Source organism: Geotrypetes seraphini, chromosome 4 (assembly GCF_902459505.1).
Source record: "Geotrypetes seraphini chromosome 4, aGeoSer1.1, whole genome shotgun sequence".
Lineage (NCBI taxonomy): Eukaryota > Metazoa > Chordata > Amphibia > Gymnophiona > Dermophiidae > Geotrypetes > Geotrypetes seraphini.
The window spans coordinates 158,878,103-158,899,975 of record NC_047087.1 but is presented as its reverse complement, the minus strand read 5'-3'; the positions used below and the strand labels follow the sequence as shown (position 1 = coordinate 158,899,975).

Here is a 21,873-nt window from a genome sequence, read left to right as displayed (position 1 = left end):
GAGAGCGCTATAGAAATATTTAATAACAGTTGATCCTCCAGAAAGGGGGGTAAAAAGAGTCCAGGGCCAGACTTGGCTGTGCTTTTCCCTCTTTGTGACTCTGCAGCACTGCGTACATCTGATAGCACTATAGAAATATTTAATAGCAGTTGATCCTCCAGAAAGGGGGAAAAAAAGAGTCCAGGGCCAGACTTGGCTGTGCTTTTCCCTCTTTGTGACTCTGTGCAACGCTGCTGCATCTGAGAACGCTATAGAAATATTTAATAGCAGTAAGTCCTCCAGAAAGGGGGGAAAAAAAAAGAGTCCAGGCCAGACTTGGCTGTGCTTTTCCCTCTTTGTGACTCTGCAGCGCTGCGTACAACTGAGAGCGCTACAGAAATATTTAATAGCAGTAGGTCCTCCAGAAAGGGGGAAAAAAAAGAGTCCTGGGCCAGACTTGGCAGTGCTTTTCCCTCTTTGATCACACTAGTACTCTTAGTGACTCTGTGCAACGCTGCGTACAACTGAGAGCGCTATAGAAATATTTAATAGCAATAGGTCCTCCAGAAATGGGGGAAAAAAAGAGTCCAGGGCCAGACTTGGCTGTGCTTTTCCCTCTTTGATCACACTAGTACTCTTAGTGACTCTGTTCAACGCTATAGAAATATTTAATAGCAGTTGGTCCTCTAGAAAGGGGGGAAAAAGAGTCCAGGGCCAGACTTGGCTGTGCTTTTCCCTCTTTGATCACATTAGTACTCTTATTGACTCTGTGCAGCGCTGCGTACAACTGAGAGCGCTATAGAAATATTTAATAGCAGTAGGTCCTCCAGAAAGGGGGGAAAAAAGAGTCCAGGGCCAGACTTGGCTGTGCCTTTCCCTCTTCTTTCATCACAGAGTGTTTGGGGAAGGTTAAGCCTAGATGAGCAAAAAATAAAAATCCTTGTAGCACTCACTGGTGCCTGTCAAAGTGACACATCTGCCATTCCTTTTTTTGTTCATATCTTGCCTTGCCGTAGTGTAAGTGTGCACTGAATATCCAATAGGCTCCCACGTTACCACTCAAAAGTCTTATTCATAGGTACTTTTCATTTTACCAACATGAGTAAAAAAAAGTGTTCAGAAAACAACACTGCTCAGTTATTTCAGAAAAGAGATGCCACAAACCAATGAAGGTGCAGCATCAACTGCTGATGTGGCAATTTCAGACAAAGACATTGCAGAGGCTGGTCCATCAGGGGAAATCTTTTCAGCACACACTCTGCCAATTAATAAATCTAAGCACCGCTTATCTGGCATAAACAAACAATGGTTTAAAGAGTTTGATTGGTTAATGGTCAAAGAAAATGGTATGTAGTGCTCATTGTGCATGAAATATTCAAACAAACACCTCCCAAGGAGGGAGTTACCTTGGGTAAATGTGCTATGCACAAGAATTCGAAAAGAAAGCTTGCTGGACCATGAAAAAAGTAAAACACACATTGAGTCTTCTGATCTTTTAGGAAAGCGTGTACTAGAGCAAACTGGAATCGGTCAAATTGAAAGATCTGTATCTATGTTAAATAACTTACAGCTTTGTGGGAGCTTTAAGATCCATGTATTGGTTGGCAAAAAATGAGTTACCACATACAACGTTGTTTGAAAAGCTGTTGGAACACTGTAAAGAAATGGGTTGTTCCTTTTTACAACATCTCAATGTTGGTAAAAATGCACATTACACCTCAGAAAGAATAATGCAAGAGCTGCTGGATGTCTTAGCATCAGAAATAAAGTCTAACATACTGAAAAATATGCACGCTGAAAATTTTTTCAGTATACTGTGTGATGAAACCACAGACATCTCAGTTGTAAAACAATTAATTATTTACATTAAATATGTTTGCCAGGTCAAAATTAGTTTTGTATCAACCAGCAATATGAGTGATGGCAAAGCAGAGACTATAACCAACACACTGAGTGAGACTATGTACATACTAGGCTTGAAAACTGCTAATCTGGTTGGACTAGGGTCAGATGGAGCAGCTGTTATGATTGGGAAACAGAAAGGTGTGGCAAAACTGCTTAAAGATAAAACATCTGGACTCTTGGTCAACTGCCACTGTGTAAACCATCGATTTGCCCTTGAAAGTGCCCAAGCAGCAGCTGCCATACCTTATTTAACAAAACTGAATGACATCTTAAGGCAGCTGTTCTATTTCTTCTAAAATTCTTCAGTTAGGATGGCTGGTTTAACAGAATTGCAAAATATTCTGAACATTCCCCAAATTAAGCTGAAAATGGCCAGTGACACTAGATGGCTGTCTCATGCCTCTGCAGTACAGTCACTATGACAGTGCATGATGAGTGTCATAGCTGCGCTGGAAAGAGAGGCCACTGAACGAAATACCATCACAGCTGAAGGATTAAGCAGATGTATTAAAACGTACAATTTTGTTTCCTCTATGATGATGCTTTCAGATGTATTACCTTTGTTGTCCAACTTATCTAAGGCTTGGCAAAGGCAAGATGTTAATCTTACCGAAATTGAGCCAATTTTGCTCACCACAAAATTGTCTATCATGCAGTTGAAAGACACTCCTGGGAGATATTTTCAAAGCCTTCATCTTTGCCTGGCAGAAGAATGATCAGATCTCCGCATTGTCTATACACATAGTGATGTAATGGCATTCAAAATTGCAATATATGATAAATACCTAGAGACAGTTGTCAAGCACCTAGATGCAAGATTCCCTGACAAAGCAATTATTTCCAGCTTTTCAAAAGTTTTCAATGCAGAACTCACGATTCAAGTGAGTCTGCTGAAATTCTTTTTGCTCATTACTCCACAAATGGTAGCCCTCCAATTTTAAAGTGTGAAAGTAGCAGGCAAGAATGGACAGTTGCATCAAAAATGATCAGAAGTCAATCATACAAAGACTTCAATCCAAAACAAATTTTACTAAAAATGGCAACAACATCAGAGCTCAAAGAGTCATTTCCAAATTTAGCCAAACTAGCTCATATTGGTCTAGTGATCCCAGTGAGCACAGCTGAATGTGAAAGGGGTTTTTCTGCCCTTAAAAGGATCATGTCATGTTTGAAAAATCGCATGAATCAAAGCACGCTAAATAATCTCATGCTGATCTCCTTGGAGGGCCCAGATCCTGAGGACTTTGATTATGGGAAAGCTGCAGACAACTGGACCTCTAGGAAAAAAAGAAGAATAAATATTTAACTGAAGACACCTTCTGCATATGCAAGTTGGCTTTGAAGGTAAAATTATGTCCTTACCTGATAATTTTCTTTCCTTTAGTCACAGCAGATGAATCCAGAGACTAGTGGGATCCATCAAAACAGTCAAGTTTCAAGTTTATTATTTTTCTTAATTGATCGCTTAATCAAATTCAAAGCGATGTACATACGTAGGGAGGGAAATAAAGAAGCGAACGGGAAATCCCTCGCCCCCAAATCCTGCCCTGTAGCACGTGTCCAAGGAGATTCTACATTCCAGAAAGTATGTTACCCACGATCATAGAGAGGCTACCCTCCCTAGCCTATGTGAACAGGAGCCATCCTTGCCTGAGAGCACCATGCTGTGGAAAACACAGCTACATCCCACAAATAGAATGAGTGCAAAGCAGCCTCCCATCATATCCGACAGGCCCCAAATATCCTCCTGTGGAATGGAACCATCATGCCTGGCAATGGTCCTTAGCTGATGTCAAAACTCATGAGCACCACTGCAAACCAGACCTTTTCCTCGCAAGGGTCTAGGGCATCAAGCCTGGAAACGGGACAAGGGAAGACGACTCCTCTAACTGAAGGCCTCTGAAGCACAAATCTATACAGCACCTTCAGGAGGCAAACTGTTGACCAAAGTCAAGAAGAATGCCAGAGGAGAAGCAATACAACAAAACTGTACCTGGGCCCCGAAGTGACAAGTGCCTTTCCCAGAGCCCCCAAATAGATACAGCAACAACATCAGACACTGAGATATCTGATCCAACTTTTTGCCCACTCCTCCACATGAATGACCCAGAAGAATTGGAAAGAAAAAAACTCTGATCCAGAGAGAAAGAGCTGCAGCTAGCCCACAACTAGCCTAGCCCCAGCTGTCAGCCGGCCGGGATTAAACAAGGTACACCAGGCTGCCAGTGAAATGGCGCCCCAGCCAAGGCCAACCTCAACTAGGGCCTGCTGAATAGTGAGGGCAAAGGAATCGCTGCCGGAGGCGGTATCTCTCCTCCAAGAAGAGAAAGACTGACAGCGGTGGCACCGGCAACTGCAGTGACACCCCCCTCTTTCGTGGCGGGAGGGAAGGGCCTTGGCTGACTGCCCTCAGGGCCTGTTGCTGCTCGCACGCGACTACGGCTGAAGCAGCCTCGGCTGTCCTACGTGACAAAGTAGTAACAAACTCCTCCCATCGGCACCTCTCCAAAGAGAATGGCGACTTCTATAGCCCCGCGCCCACAGAACAAGTGAGCTTATGGAACTTAGGTAGCCAGGTTCTTCAAGGGGGGAAGGGAGTTGAAAGACAGAAAAATAAGTGTTCCCTCTAAGCTGAGCAGGAGTCCTCCACCCACAGTCTCACCAATAGAGGGTGCTGTTTTACTGTCACATTTTTCAATTGTGAGGGACAGGCAAGTTCTGCAGGACTCCAGGGAACATACCTGTCCTTAGCGACTGAAAATATTCCACCCCCTAGTGGTAGCAATGCAGCTGGAGGACACCTGCTCAGCTTAGAGGGAACAGTGGAAGGGACAAGGGACCTGAGAGCCAGGTGTTGCCCCCCCAAAATGGCACTATACAGTCCCCATCCCGCAGCTCAACTGAGGCCTGAGCCGCAGGAACCTTTCTCCCCTGAGGCCTAAAGCCACAGGAACCTTTCTCTCCCACTGAGGCCTAAAGCCACAGGAACCTTTCTCTCCCACTGAGGCCTAAAGCCACAGGAACATTTTTCCTCCACTGAGGCCTAAAACCACAGGAACATTTCTCTTCCACTGAGGCCTAAAGCCACAGGGACATTTCTCTTCCACTGAGGCCTAAAGCCACAGGAACATTTCTTCACTGAGGCCTAATGCCACAGGAATATTTATCCTCCACTGAAGCCTAAAGCCACAGGAACATTTCTCCTCTGAGGCCTAAGCCACAGAAATATCTTTCAAAATCCACCGTAGAATCCAGGAGCTGTGAGGAACTCCTGTAGTCCAGAAGGCACCACATCTAGTAGAGTAAGGGAACTGGGAGGTTTCCAGGTGTTAACTTGAAGAGGGTGAGGTAGGGACGCTGGGAGGGCCCAGGTGTACCTCCAAAGCAGAAACTTGATGGATGTAATCCTACTACTTTCTGGATTCATCTGCTGTTGATGACAAGGAATATTTTTTTCTTTTTCTTCATTAGGTTTCCCATATTTTTTTTTTCATTGTTTTCACTTTTCTTCCTGACAGCGACAATACTTGTGGTGCTTGGTTTATGTCATAATAATTGTTATTTAAAATTTTTGTTAGGATTGCAGGATCCTGAATTGGATACTTTTAAAATTTAATAAAAATATTCTGGCACAAGTGTTGAACCTTAAAAAGATTGGAAAATGATAATTAACTAATAAAAATAGTACACATTTAATTTTCCCCACCATCAAATTTCCCCGTCCCACCCCACCCGGCTACTTTTTCATGCCACCCGGCTGGAAAAAATTTCTGGGGAGAACACTGTAGAAGATATATTGAGCCGCATCGACAGCATGGAAGAGGAAGATACGGCGGTGGTGATCCACATGGGGACAAGCAACAGGAACTACAGCAAGGATGGACTGAAGGATCAGTTCCAGATGCTAGGAGGGAAGCTGAAGACCAGAATGCCAAGGGTAGCGTTCTCGGAGATCCTGCCGGTATCCAGTGCCGATGAGAAGAGGCAGACGGAGCTGCAAGCAGTCAACGCATGGATGAGGTGCTGGTGTGAGAAAGAAGGATTCCAGTTCATGCGCAACTGGACGATGTTCTAGGGGAAGAGCAGGCTATTCAGAAAGGATGGACTCCACCTCAGCAGAGAAGGAACGAGGCTACTTGCAAGCAACATCAAGAGAGAAATTGAGAAGGTTTTAAAATAGGAAGAAGGGGAAAGCCGATAGTTGACCAAGAGTCAATGGTTTGGGAACCGATATACCCAGCGGATACCATGCAGGAAGATAGCGGGGAAGACTCACCAGATCATAGGCAAGACAGAAATCCTGACGGATCGAAAGGGACACAAGAGGAAAAGAAATGTAAGAAAGTAACAGGCCGCAAACTCAAGTGTATGTACACGAACGCAAGGAGCCTAAGGAATAAGATGGGGGAATTGGAAGCTATGGCACAAAAAGCTAACCTTGACATCAACGGCATCACGCATATATGGTAGAACAAGGAAAACATCTGGGACACTGTGCTACCAGGTTACAAGCTATACCGCAGAGACAGGGTGAGTCAAAAAGGTGGGAGTATTGTCCTATACGTCAAAGAGGGAATTGAGTCTACCGGAGAGAACACTCCAGAAATGAAAAATAAGGTAGAGTCTCTATGGGTCAAAATTCTGGGAACAAATGGAACGGAAACGAAGATTGGCATCTACTACCGACCCCCATAGCAGTCCGAAGAAATTGATGGAGAGATGATGGACGAGATTAAACGCAACTGCAAGGGAGGCTATGCAGTTATCATGGGTGATTTCAATTATCCGGGGATAGAATGCAACCTAGGCACCTCCGGCTGCAGTAGGGAGACCAAGTTCCTGGATGCTGTAGGCGATAGCTTCCTGGAACATCTTGTCAAGGAAAATACGAGTGGAAATGCAATTCTGGACTTAATTCTAAATGGACTACGAGGACTGGCGCAAGGTGTAGAAGGGATGCTGGGAAGCAGTAATCACAATATGATCCGCTTCAACCTGGATACAGGGGCAAAACATCGATCCAGAACGACAGCCATGGCACTGAATTTCCAAAAAGGGAATTACGCAGGGATGAGATTCATGGTGGGGAAAAAGATTAAGAAAAGGATAAGCATGGTCCCTTTTTAAGGACACAGTCACCGAGGCGCAAAATCTATATATACCGCGTATCAACAAGGGATTCAAGAGGAAAAAGAACAAGGAACCGGCATGGCTCACTGTAGCGGTGAAGGAAGCGATCAGAGACAAGAAGACTTCGTTTTAAGAATGGAAAAGGTCAAAAAGGACAAAAACTGAAAAAAGCACAAACAACATCAAAGCAGGTGCCCTTGCCGACTCACCTGGACCGGGAGCAGAGGGAAGGAAGGCGTGGCAGTGCACTCCGCCCACCCCACCGACGTTCCACCACTGAGCCAGTTGGAAGGTTCAGAGGCAACGCACTCAATTTAATTTAATTTGAACTTTTCTTTTGGCCCTAGCCAACTCACCTGGACCGGAAGCAGAGGGAATGAAGGCGTGGGAGCGCACTCCGCCCACCCTACCGACGTTCCAACACTGAGCCAGTTGGAAGGCTCAGCAGCAACGCACTCAATTTAATTTAATTGGAACTTTTCTTTTGGCCCTTGCCGACTCACCTGGACCGGGAGCAGAGGGAAGGAAGGCGTGGGAGTGTACTCCGCCCACCCCACCGATGTTTCACCGCTGAGCCAATAAAAGGCGCACCAAAGGCGCACATCAAAAGGCACCTTAGCGAGCGCCTTTGCGAAGCGACCAAAACATAACCCTCTCATGTCCGCCTAACCAGCCCTCATGACCAGTGACCAAGAAGCAACCAAAACACAACCCTCTCAAGTCCACCTAACCAGCTCTTACAACCTTCGACCAAGAAGCGACCAAAACACAACACTCTCAAGTCTGCCTAACCAGCCCTCACGAAGCCACACTATCCATATACAACACTACAGAATAACCACTCCATCACCAGAAAACGACTCTCAACAAGTCAATGAAGGAAAAGAACTTCCCCACCACTTCCCTCAACTACTATACCCACCACTCTCTGAGCCACAATGAAAACTACACCACAAAAATATCAAGCTATCCTACTGATAACCCTACTCCTAACCAACTGGAAAGCAACAGCAAACAACATCTCTCCAATACTATCAGACCTACACTTACCAACCCACCACACAAACCACAAGAAGAAGATCGACAAACCCCTACAAGACCAAAAAGCAACCTCACCAAAGATCACTCATCTACCCGAAAATAACTCAAATCACACAAACAGACTACACCACTCTCACATGTGCATACGTGAACATCAGAGCCATAGGCCCCAGGACAGAACACATAAAAAACTGGATAGAAGAAGAAAACATAGATTGCTTTTTCCTCACGGAAACTTGGCTTACATCAGACATAGACCCCAGAATAACAGAAGCCTGCCCAAAAGAATACAAAATAATAGTGGACTGCAGAGAAAACAAAAGAGGAGGAATTGCCATCATAGCCAAAACTACCTTAGACCTAAAAATACAAGACAAAACAACCACCCCATACATAGATCTACTAGCCTGTCAACTCTCAAGCACATCACTCAAAGGAACACTAACATGCATGCTCTGCTACATAACTCAAGGAAACTCATTAACAATAACCTACAACTTAATTCTAGGAAACCTCAACCTCCACCTTGAAATCCAATCCCACAAACAAGTTGAAAACTTAACAAAACATAACATAACATAAGAACGCCTTCACCGGATCAGACCCTAGGTCCATCTAGTCCGGCGACCCGCACACGCGGAGGCCAAGCCAGGTGCTCCCAGATCCCTCCCGTATCCATCAATATGTTTTGCAAGGAGGTGTGCATCCAACTTGCGCTTAAAACCCAGAATGGTAGTCTCCGTCACAACCTCCTCCGGGAGAGCATTCCAAGCGACCACCACTCGCTGTGCGAAACAGAACTTCCTGACATTTGTCCTGAGCCTGCTGCCCCTCAGTTTCAGTCCATGACCTCTTGTCCGTGTCACATTTGACAAAGTGAATAACGATGTTCCTTGCTCTATTATGTCAAATCCTTTTAGTATTTCAAAAGTCTCTATCATATCCCCTCGCAGTCTCCTCTTTTCGAGGGTGAACAAGGAAAAATTATGTTCTTACCTGTTAATTTTCTTTCCCTTAGACGCAGCAGATGAATCCAGAGACCAATGGGATAGCTCACATCTACCAGCAGGCGGAGATAGAGAAACTGATTAACAGGTGGTCCTATTGGCTAGCACTCCTCCTGTTTATCCAGTATAGCTCCTTGCCCAAGCATCCGTAACCATCAATAGGCATAGCATGTAAAAAACTTCTTTCCCATAACAAATCTCAAAATGCAATAATACAGAAAACAACCTGCCATAATAACAAACTGCGAAAGTTGCAAAAGAAAAAACCGAGAGACAATAGCCAGAAAGGGTGGGGCTATGGATTCATCTGCTGCGTCTAAGGGAAAGAAAATTAACAGGTAAGAACATAATTTTTCCTTCCCCAGCAACAGCAGCAGATGAATCCAGAGACCAATGGGATGTAGCAAAGCAATCCTCAATCTGGGTGGGAAGCAAACGCCGCCTCCGCAACAACCGAAGCACAAAACGCCCCTACCGCATGCGCCCCCACATCCAAGCAGAAATGCGGAGAAAAAGCACTCTCGGAAGACCAATTAGCCGCGAGACAAATCTCCTCCAAGAAAAAAACCTCTGGGCCGAGCCCAAGAAGTAGCCATCGCTCCGGCGGAATGGTCATGAAGTTCTTTCGCCACCCGCTTCCCTGCCAGCAAGCAAGCATAAAGAATGTCCTCCTGGACCCATTGAGCGATGGAGGCTTCGGGCGCCGCCATACATTTGAGGCGTCCCTTGAAGAATACAAAAAGGAGATATAAACAACTAAAAGTCGTTAGAAACCGAGCTCGCGGAGAACGCTACGTACGTATCAAAAAATGCAGTGAATAAAAGCACTGCTCCCAATTTCTCCTCCCAGGAAGAAGGAAGGAAAAGCTAGCATGACATAAAAGAAAGGATGACACCCCCCTAGAAAGAAATAGTGGTACCATCTGAACTGATACCCCATATTTTGGAAATCAGAAATAGGAATCCCCGTTGAACAAGGCCTGCAACATAGAAAACTGCAGAGCTGGAGCTATGGCCACAAGAAACCCCATGTTCAACGGCACAGCCCTTTAGAGTCCCTAAAGACAAGGATGAAATGAAGCCTTCGGTAAACTGAGAAGTACATTAAGATTGTACTCCCAAACCGGGCTTTCTAAGAGGCGCATGAATATACCGCACTCTGTTTAGGAACTGAACTACATGAAGCTGAGAAGTAAGCGAAGAGCAATATACCTAGCCCTTGTAACAAGCCAAGAATGGCACTAGAAGCTGAAGGGAATTGAACGCTAAGCCCTCAGCAATACAGTTGTGCCAAAAAGGAATTCTGGAGTGGTTCAAACGTTAAGAAGCACCCAAGAAAGGAAAAACCTCCAAAAGGAAGCAGAAGCCACAGGAGAAGACGTCCGTAGCACCTGGATAAGAGAAGAAACAACCTGCTTCGCATAACCCTTACACGTCAGCCAAGATTTTTCAAAAAACTAGGTTGTAATACTAAAGTAGTACAAATATCCATGTTGATCGGACCCTAGGCGAGCAAAGCCGGAGATACCAGGAAACTTCTTAGTCCGGCTGTCGAAATACTCATCAAATCCGCATAGTAAGAATGGCGTCGCCAATCCAGAGATTCTACAAATACTGTGCCCGGAAAGCGAGCTCGAGATGGCAAATCCAAGCCATCATCAGCCAGCGGAAAACACTGAAAAAGAGAAGGCAGAGGCGAGAAAGGAGCCATGCAGCTACCCCCTCTAACTCCCACTCTCTGGGCCCGCTGAAGAAGCTAGGAAGCTTAGAATTGAGAGACGAGGCCATGAGGTCTAGGTCAAGGAGATCTCACGTCCAGAAAAGGAGCTAGAATGCCTGAGCCACAAATCTCAATATCCAGGATGCAGAAGATTACACTATTACTACCATGCACACTTTCCAGAGCGTACACAGCGCTGTACCCTGTAACATACAAGAAATGGGCCATGCTCAGATTCCGCGGAGAGAAAGTCTATCCAAACTCTTATCCTGATCCATAAAAGGATCTGCCAACAGAAGACGAAGATGAGAGTCCACCCATTGAAGCAGACCAACTTCACCTGCCAACTGAGTACAACACCTACTGCCCAAGCTGTAGAGAAATACCCCCATCCTAATACTGACCAAAATGACCCTCAGCGGCAATCCGGAAGAATGATCTGAAGCTCCAGAAAGGTAGCCTGACCCTGCTCAAGAGTAGAAGAAGGAACAAGTACTGAGTCGCCTCTGAAGACCAGAATCCTGGAGCTGAGGATGGAAGCCACCGAGCCCCCCAACCCGACAGCCCGGGATGGTCGGTGGTCATGAGCTAGTCCAGCAAAGACCGAGGCATGCCTTGAAAAGAGAAACCGCGCTGAGCCACCAAATCATACAGAGCGATGCAGGAGGAGCATACCAAATAATTGGAGCCCTGAGATACCGGTAACCACCGGAACAAAAGCGACTGCTGTAGCGTAAGAAGGGGAAAGCAAGCCAAAGTTCCCAGTGGAGTCAGCAATATGGATCCCAGAAACTGTACAGAATCCCATACTCTTGGTAAGCGAAGAAGAATACCAATCTGAGACCGAGACCCCACGCCCAAGTCTCCGGAAAGAAACACATGTCTCTCCAATATGAATAAAAACATTACCCCGATATACCTATAAATAGTACAGGAGAAAAGAGCGCTGTGCAAATTCGAAGATGCACGTGTAAAGAACTGAGGAAAAGATACCACCCTTTTCGTGTCAGTCAAATGTCCCGACTGGAAGTCGTCCGAATCAAGCAGGCAGTCAAGAAGAAATTAGATGAATCGCCTGGTAGCGCCAAAATGGTACCACCGCCCACATCACCTAAAACGTTCGTGAAGCCTTGGGTAGGCGAAATGGCATGTGCCAAAACCGAAAGCGCTGCTCCAAGAGAGGCAGGCAAACCAAGTGCCAATTTGGAGTCCATAGAGAAAATGTAAATATACTCCCAGGTTGTCTGCAGAAATGTGTAATCCTGAGAAACTAATTCAGCAGAATGGGATCCAGCCTGCCCAATGCCCCCGTCTCGGGCACCATGCAGTAAGTGGAACAACGTCCCTTAGTTCCCGAAGAACCACAAGAACTGTCCTGAGGACCAGTAACACTGAAAAGGGAAACACAAAACATAGAGACTCCAAGAACGAACTGGAAACCTGAGGAGGATGCAAAGATGCAAGCATCCTGAAAAATCTTCACAGCCCCCTGACCTGACATTATAGTGTCTTCTCCCTCATCAGAAAGCCTGAAGAGTCATTGGAAGAAGTCAAGATCCCCTCAGAATGAAGTGCAGAAAGTCAGGGAATGGCAGGATGAGACTGTAGGATCTGCAAGAAGATTCTCCTAGGAAAAATCAAGTTTCACAATGTAAAGAGGAATATACTGGAACCATGAAAACAGTACTAACCCCATGCAACATGAGCGAAATACATATGTCCTTTAAAGTGAATACGTACTAGACTCAATCAAGATGCTGCATCTACTGCCCCGTGGAAAACAACAGCATCCTTACAGGTATCAGACAAAGCTCACATCGCTAATGAGAGCTTCAGGGATGAGGCTAACAGCCACATATTGCGTGATCATCCGCGGGTTTGATAGAATAGGTAACTGGTTCCTGGTTAAAAGGAGCTGTACAGCCCTTCCTGTCTGGTCGGGGGGCCCGTCTAGCATGTGCCATGAGAAAATGGTGACAGGAGAAACCAGCGTGATAAGCATGGAAATCTGAAGTCCAGGCCCCCTCAGAAATAGAGAAAGAGAGTCCTGGCCGCAGGAAGATGCGCAGTGTCATTATGCCCATAGAGACAGCCCGAACTTGGAAACTGTTTGTACCACCTTTAGGCAAATATATCCTGTGCCACTACTAGACACATGCAGCTCAGCACAGAGGCCCAAATAAGGACAGTTACCAACAGACAAAGGCTCAATCCGCAGGGACCCCAAGAGAGACAATGAGATACCTGTGTGAAATACAGGGCACTATCTTACTGCTGATCTCACCATGCCGTGAGTTGCCGTATGTCGCCCCAGTCCGGAGACAAACCGAGACTGGGTGACCTAGCCCAGGTCAGAGTCTCTCTGGTAAACCCCTTGAGTGCTAACCCCAGAGTCCGATTAAACAAGCAGCTTCCTTCAAGGGAGTACAGCAGGAACACAGACATATAAATCTGCCCAAACTTGTCCCAAAGCTGGTGAAACACATACAACTTGTCTGAACTGGAAAGGAGAGAAGCCCCGGCATACCCTGACCAAAGTCAGTTGGAAACAAACTACCGGAACGCTGCAGCTCTCCCGCCATCGCCGGAGACCCAAGCGCACGCCTGATTTTCGCTGACACGTGGTCGCTGCATCAACGCTCCTAGAAACATAGTCGGATTCTAGCCCCGCAAAATTTACCCTGCCGCGGCTTGCATAGAAAGAAAATCAGACTCGGGGAATAACCAGAACAACGGCCCACGGCGCCGGAAAAAACATGTCCCATCTCATGCGCGCTGCTATAAACCGGCACCTGCACAATCAGCTGCACATGGCCGTGACAAACACCGATGAAAGAGAGCCTCAGAATAAACAGGACTACTGCTGCACTGAAACCCAACAATGAGAACAAGTACGAGCATGAAATCGCATCGCTACTGCCGCGCTGTAACCAACAAGGAAACCAAGCGCGTGCATGCAAAGGGCGGGAAGTCCCGGCTCCCTTCACGGATTTCTAGTCATAAAACTTAGCCTCAATAAAATATCCATACCTTAAATGTACGATGACCGAACCCACAGTACTAAGACTCCAAAACAGAACCTGAAGTTCAAACAACTGTAAAAGCCAGACATACTCACAGGCTTGTTGTTAGGGCCGGTTGAAGCCAGTTAAATCTGGTTGATCAGCAGTAACCAGGCAGAATGGAGGAACTGTGGTCTTTTTTTTTTTTTTTTTACAGAGAAGGGAAAGAAGAAAAATATTGAGACCCAGTCAGACCCTCTATCACTGGAGGGAGGGTGAGGCAGGGACCTGGGGGGGCCCAGGTGTAACCCCTAAAGCTGGCACCGTTCAGCCGGACACCCCTGTCTCACTGAAGAGAAAATCTCAACAGGAGAAATAGCATTGCCAGCTCACTGAAGAGAAACCTCAACAGGAGAAACAGAATGGCAGTCTCACTAAAGAGAAACCTCAACAGGAGAAAATAAAGTTCCAGCCACAGCCAGAATTCAGGAGCTAGTTGAATAGCGACCTTTTCCTGCTGGGAGATAGAGAATACTGGATAAACAGGAGGAGTGCCAGCCAATAGGACCACCTGTTAATCAGTTTCTCTATCTCCGCCTGCTGGTAGATGTGAGCTATCCCATTGGTCTCTGGATTCATCTGCTGCTGTTGCTAGGGAATCCCAGTTTTCCGAGGCGTTCTTTGTAGCTCAAATTTTCCATACCTTTTACTAGCTTCGTGGCTCGCCTCTGCACCCTTTCCAGCAGGGTTATATCCTTTTTTAGATATGGAGACCAGTGTTGGACACAGTATTTCAAGTGTGGTCTGACCATCGCTCTGTAAAGCGGCATTATAATGGCCGCTGATCTACTCATTATCCCCTTCTTTATCATGCCCAACATTCTGTTTGCTTTCTTGGCCGCTGCTGCGCATTGAGCAGACGGTTTCAGGTTCCTGTCTATCAGCATCCCCAGGTCCCTTTCTTGTTCGCTTGTGCCCAATGTTACACCTAACATTTTATATTCATGTTCCCTATTTTTCCTACCCAGGTGCATCACTTTGCATTTGTCTATGTTAAACTTCATCTGCCACTTTTCCGCCCATTCCTCCAGCTGGTTTAGATCCTTCTGGAGATCTTCTCTGTCGTTTTGTGACCCAACTGCCCGACATAGTTTTGTGTCATCTGCAAACTTGATTATGTTGCTTGTTGTTTCCTCTTCCAGGTCATTTATGAAGATATTGAATAAGATGGGCCCAAGAACTGAGCCCTGGGGCACGCCGCTAGTCACCTGCTCCCAGTCCGAGAATTTCCCATTTATGCTTACCCTCTGCAATCTGTTCTCTAGCCATTTGTCTATCCATCTGAGCACGTCCCCTTCTATTCCGTTACTTTGTAGTTTCCTCATAAGACTTGTTTGCGGGACCTTGTCGAACGCTTTCTGGAAGTCCAAATAAATTATATCCACCGGGTCTCCTCTGTCGATTAGTTTGTTCACCTTCTCAAAAAACTGAAGTAAATTTGTCAAACATGACTTCCCTTTCCTGAAGCCGTGTTGACTAGCTCTCATCAGGTCGTGATTTTCAAGGTGTTGCACTATGCTATCCTTGATTAGTGCTTCAACCATCTTCCCAGGAACTGACGTAAGATTCACAGGTCTATAGTTTCCTGGTTCTCCTCTCGATCCTTTTTTGAAGATTGGGATGATATTCGCTATCTTCCAGTCATCTGGTATTTGCCCTGTTCTAATTGACATGTTAGCTAGGGTTAGTAATAGTTCTCCAATTTCTACCTTAAGCTCCTTTAATACTCTCAGGTGAATTCCATCCGGTCCAGGGGATTTGTCACTTTTTAGTTTGTCAATCTGATAGTATATCATGTCCAAATCCACATTCACTGAGGTGAGGCCATCCTCAATGTTTCCCCTGAATACCCTCTTTGTTTCTGATATTGTTGTAGTATCCTCATTAGTAAAGACAGAGGCAAAGAATTAATTTAGCTTGTCTGTGATCTGTTTGTCTTCTTTAATGCACCCTTTCATTCCTTGGTCGTCAAGAGGGCCTACTGCCTCTCTTGCTGGTTTTTTCCCTTTTATATATCTAAAAAAGGGCTTGAAGTTTTTGGCTTCTTGCGCTATCTTTTCCTCGTATGCCGTTTTGGCTTCTCTTACTGCCTTGTGACATTTCTTCTGGTCGACCTTGTGACTGTTCCAGGCCTACGTTGTTCGTTCGCGTTACCATTTTTTGAACGAGTCCCTCTTATCCCTTACCGCATCCTTCACCCCTTTAGTTAGCCAAGCTGGTCCTCCTTTGGTTTTTTTTCGCCTTCCTTTGGATATCTGCGGAATGTAGAGATTATGTGCTTCGGTGATGGTATTTTTTAGTAGGGACCATGCTTGATCGACCGTTTTAATTCCGGCTTTCTTTTTCATGAGTCGTTTTTTAACCATGACTCTCATGCTGTCATAATTCCCTTTTTTGAAGTTAAAGGTTGTGGTTTGGGTTTTGGTTCTTATCCCCTTCCCAATGCCAATTTTAAACTTGATCATGTTGTGATCGCTCGTCCCCAGGGGGACCGTGACTTCCACTTCTGATGTTCTCCCAGTTAAGCCATTGAGGACTAAGTCTAAGGTTGCGGCTCCCCTTGTTGGTTCTCCCACCATTTGTTCTAGGAAGCAGTTCCCAGGAACTTCGTTTCTCTGCTGCAATTCGAGGTTCCTAGGTTCCAGTTTATCCCTGGAAAGTTGAAGTCTCCCATGATCGTTACATTACCCGTTATACATTCATGGTTGATTTCCTTTATCATTTCTTCGTCTGCTTCTTCAGTCTGTGCTGGGGGTCGATAATAGAGGCCAAGTTTTGTGTCAGCATTATACCTAGAGACCTTAACATATAAAATACTAGACCCTCAAGCTACACATGAAAAAGGACACCAACTCGACATTGCAGCCTACATGTCCCAACAGCCCACTCAACCAGAAATCCATACATCAAACGGATACTGGTACTGCTCCCTCTGGTCTGACCACTATACATACTCCTTCAAAATCAACTGGACCAAAAACAAAAGCAAACCAATTACTATACACAAAAAATAACTTACAACTCATGTCAATACATCGACCTCACCAGATTCTTGACAAAAACAGACACCATAGTCCAAAACTACAACCCCAAAGACTTCATCTCAGCAACCCTAGATGAGCTAGCACCAGAACAATCCAAAACCAGAATCCATAGAAAATCAGACAACAAACTACTCTAACTCAAAAGGCAATGCAGACAACTAGAAAAAAAATGGAGGAAAAAGTAGCCAAGAATCCACAAAAACAGCATGGAGAACACTACACCAAAAATACAAACAAAAGCTGAAAGAAAAAAGAAAGACATACCACACAAAGCAAATAGGAGAAGGATCCCAAGACACAAAAAAGCTTTTCCAGTTTCTAAAAGAACTCACAGACACCACACCATATCTGACCAATAACAACTCCCCCCTCCCTCAGCTACCTTATTAGCCACATTCTTCAAAAATAAGATTGCAAATATGAGAGCCACGTTCAATGGAACACCTACTCACCTAGAAGAGATCTCAACTTCTCCCACAGAGAATGAATCAGTAGCAGCAGACAGAACCAGGTCCCACTTCTCACCTATAAAATGGTCAGACCTCAACAAATTATATAACAAATACAGTCATGCAGAAACCACTTCCCACCATACCTATTGAAAACCTCCAGTACGCTATTCTGCACTCTGCTCCTACAATGGATACAAACTCTACTCACAGATGGCCAGTTCCCACAGGACCTTAGCGAAATCATCATAACTCCGATCCTAAAAGACCCCAAAGGAGCAACAGACCAACCATCCAACTACAGACCCATAGCCTCAATCCCACTTTACGTCAAGCTAATGGAATGCCTCTTAGCTAAAGCCCTAAACGTATATCTAGAAAACCACAACTTACTCCACCCCACACAGTCTGGCTTCAGAACCAACTACAGCACCAAGACCCTGCTAGGAACACTCATGGACATCGCGAGACAACACCTCAGCACAGGCAAGAAAATGCTGATCATACAATTAGACCTCTCTGCAGCCTTTGATCTAGTAGACCATGACATCCTCTTACAAACTCTAGACTCAATAGGAATTACAGGAAAGGTACTAACATGGTTTAAAGGATTCCTACAATCCAGAACTTATAGAGTCAAAACAAACAAAGAAAAATCAGAACCATGGTCCAACCCATGTGGATTTCCCCAAGGATCACTCCTATCTCCCACACTCTTCAATTCATTGCCTCCCTAAGCTCTTACCTAGACAAACTAGGCATTACCTCCTACAGCTACGCAGATGACATCACTGTACTCCTACCCTTCGACCAACTTGAGCCCTCCATGATAGGCACTTGAAACAGTAGCAACATGGATGAAAGAACACAAACTAAAACTTAACCCTGACAAAACAAACTTCATCCTCCTAGAAAACAACAAAACCCCAACCTTGACTAACCTAGTAATAAACTCGGTCTCATACCCCATTCAACCCATGCTAAAACTTCTCAGAGTACTGATAGACAGAGGCTGTATCATGCAACCACAAATCAACAAAATAATAAAAACATAATTTGCAACAATGAGAAACCTAAGTCAAGTCCAAAAATTCAGCCTACTAGACTACTGCAACATACTATATAGCCCCTGCCCAGCATCCACGATAAAACAACTTCAAACAATACAAAATACAGCTCTAAGACTCATCTATCTATTCATTGAAAAAATACGACCACATCACAGAAGCATACCACGACTCATACTGGCTCCCAATACAAGCCAGAGTACACTTCAAATTCCACTGCCTACTATTCAAAGCTATAAAAGGAGACAGCCCTACCTACTGGAACAATCGTCTAACTCAATCCACCTCAACCAGACACAGGAGAACCCACACAATATTCACACACCCACCAACCAAAAATGTCAAACGAAGAAAAATGTATGATAACCTACTGGCCACCAGAGGAGCGAAACTGGACCGACAACTCACCAATCTGCTGACTTCGACCACAGACTACAAAACCTTCAAAAAAGAAACAAAAATAAACTCTTCAAAAAAAATACATAAAAACAATATAACACAACCAAACAGAAAAACCACAACCAATCTGAAAAACCTCCTGCAATTACTAACGACTCCTTAGCGAACTAGAAAATGTTCAAACTATTCCTTAAATACTTCTTAATATCTTAACAATATGTAATTCTTATTATCATAACAATTCTTATGTAATCCACCTAGAACCGCAAAGTAAAGGCGGAATAGATGGGCCGTGGCCCTTATCTGCTGTCTGTTTCTATGTTTCTATAGAAAGGTAGGGGAGGGTTATTGGAGTGAGCAGACTAGATGGGTCGTGGCCCTTATCTGCCGTCTGTTTCTATGTTTCTAATAAAAATCACTAATGTAATGTAATGTAATAAGGTGGTAAGAGGGGCCAAAAGAGACTACGAGGAAAAAATAGCCAAGGAGGCAAAAAACTTCAAGCCATTCTTTCAATATATTAAGGGGAAATGACCCATGAAGGAAGAAGTGGGGCCTTTGGATGACCACGGAATAAAGGGGTGTGCTAAAGGAGAACAAAGCCATCACCGACAAACTGAACACATTTTTTGCGTCTGTATTTACCTAAGATGATATATACAACATACCGGAAGCCAACAGGCTATACACAGGAAACGAAGACGGGAAACTGACAGGGTTTACGGTCAGTCTAGAAGAAGTATGCAGGCAGATTGATAGGCTTAAAAATGATAAATCCCCGGGACCGGATGGCATCCATCCTAGGGTAATCAAGGAACTGAAAGGGACTATAGATGAACTGCTTCAACGAATAACCAATCTGTCGATCAAATCATGAAGGATTCCAGTAGACTGGAAAGTGGCAAATGTTACGCCAATCTTCAAGAAAGGTTCGAGGGGAGATCCGGGAAACTACAGACCGGTGAGTCTGACCTTAGTACTGGGAAAGATGGTAAGAGGCGCTGATAAAGGACCGCATCATTGATCACCTTGATGGCCACAATCTGATGAGGACCAGCCAGCATGGCTTCAGCAAAGGAAGATCTTGCTTGACGAACTTGTTGCACTTCTTCGAGCGAGTAAACAGGCAGATTGATAAGGGTGTCCCGGTCGACATTATATATCTGGATTTTCAGAAAACTTTCGACAAGGTTCCGCATGAATGACTACTTCAAAAAATTGCAAGCCATGGAATCGAGGGTGAAATACTCATCTGGATTAAAAACTAGCTGGCGGATAGGAAACAGAGAGTGGGGGTAAATGGTCAATACTCGGACTGGAAAAGCGTCACGAGTAGAGTGCCACAGGGTTGGGTGCTTGGACCCGTGCTCTTCAACATATTTATAAATGACCTGGAAATTGGTACGATGAGTGAGGTGATTAAATTTGCAGACAATATGAAGTTATTCAGAGTAGTTAAGACGCAGGATTGCGAAGACCTGCAACGTGACATAATCACGCTCGAGAAATGGGTGCGACATGGCAAATGAGGTTTAACATGGATAAGTGTAGAGTGATGCATGTCGGCACTGCACTTCTGTCTACCATTTTGTCTTCTGTAGGCTGCAATTTGTATTTATCATTTTTTGGCTTTTGCTGCCATCCTGATGCTTGTAAGAATTTTTCCATAAACTATTATGGTTGTCTCTAGATATGCCAAAAGTTGAAAATTCAGTCACTGTGAAGCCTGATGCAAAGAGATGTGACAGGGAGCCCGGAGCTAGGCAAAAACATTGCTGCCCTTGCTTACTGCATCATGTGACCTCCTCTACATATATAAATCTACCCACACAGATTCACCTTGCATAGAGGTTAGACTTAAGAGTACTGTGAAATCTTTGTTACATGCAGGTATGCCCCTGGTGAGCATTGGAATGTGCTTTCCCCTGCCCAACAATGACTGGAACTGACAACTGTAAAAGCTCCAACTAGAAAAAGCAATAAAAATCACTTAGATTACCAGCACTTACTGATATGGAAGCAGGAGAGTGCAATGATGCTGCTCCTTCATCTCAGCGCAGCCTCTCAGACAGTCAGCCACAGATCCCATCTGCGTTTCCTTGAACTCTAATTAGCTAGAAGGATCTAGAATTGGAGAATAATTCTGGTGTTGCTGATGCTATATGCTGCATTCTCATGAAGTCCACCAATCCCATCTACAAATATGATAAATACCATATAGGGGCATCACAGCTGTACAGTGTCAGTAACAACAGGGCTTACACATCTTCACTACAACCAATGAAAGTTTGAGGAGGAACAGGAGAGAGTTTTGATTGGCTGGCTGTAGGATGGCACTCTAAGCTGCTCTGAGGTGACAATCCAACATTATGGTGTTCAATAGCTGCTGATTAAGTTAAATTGTCTCATGTTTTTTTAAAGTTGGAACCCTTAATGGTTGAAGTGTGTCTCCAATTCCTGACAATTTGGTGACATTCCTGATAATACCAGATAATGTGAAATCTGTACAGACAGGCAATATCTATAGAAACCCTGGTTCTGAGATTGGAGGGAAGTTTCTCCAAATGAGTTAGTTTTGCACATATATTGTGCTATTTGTTGTACTCTCGCCCAGTGGTTTATTGGAAGTAAGAGCAACAACCAAAAAGGGGATTAGGTTCAACTCTATCTGCAGTAGGAAAACCGAGCAGGAGCAAACAAACAAAACTGCAGATATGTACAACCACGTAGGCAAAATTTATTGTGACAACCAAAAAGATATATTTAAAACCTTTTTACCAAACATGGGACCCAACACGGTCCGTGTTTCGGACAACCTTCATCAGGGGTCCTATTTAAGTACAAAATGTAACACAAGATACAAATATTAAAATCATATAAAACAATATTAAAAAAATAATAAAAATATAAATATATGTATTAAAAACAGTAATGGTGGAATTAAACGACAAGATGATCTTATGTAATCTTAAAGTGAATTGTTGTGATCTGATAAAGCACAGTTACTTACCGTAACAGGTGTTATCCAGGGACAGCAGGCATATATTCTCACATGTGGGTGACGTCATCT

At 44.5% G+C, this 21,873-nt stretch overlaps 1 protein-coding gene across 6 annotated transcripts in view; it reads right to left on the bottom strand.

Annotated features, from left to right (window-relative positions):
* TMEM170A (transmembrane protein 170A) overlaps positions 1-21,873 on the bottom strand; it is a 292,018-nt gene that overhangs the window by 261,620 nt on the left and 8,525 nt on the right. For 4 of the 6 annotated variants that reach the window (XM_033941056.1, XM_033941052.1, XM_033941057.1 and 1 more), the window contains exon 2: positions 20,813-20,927. The gene's annotated coding sequence lies outside the window, so the exon portion shown is untranslated. Of the gene's footprint in view, positions 1-20,812; positions 20,999-21,873 lie in introns of all 6 variants that reach the window. The other 2 variants (XM_033941053.1, XM_033941055.1) reach the window with 1 other exon arrangement.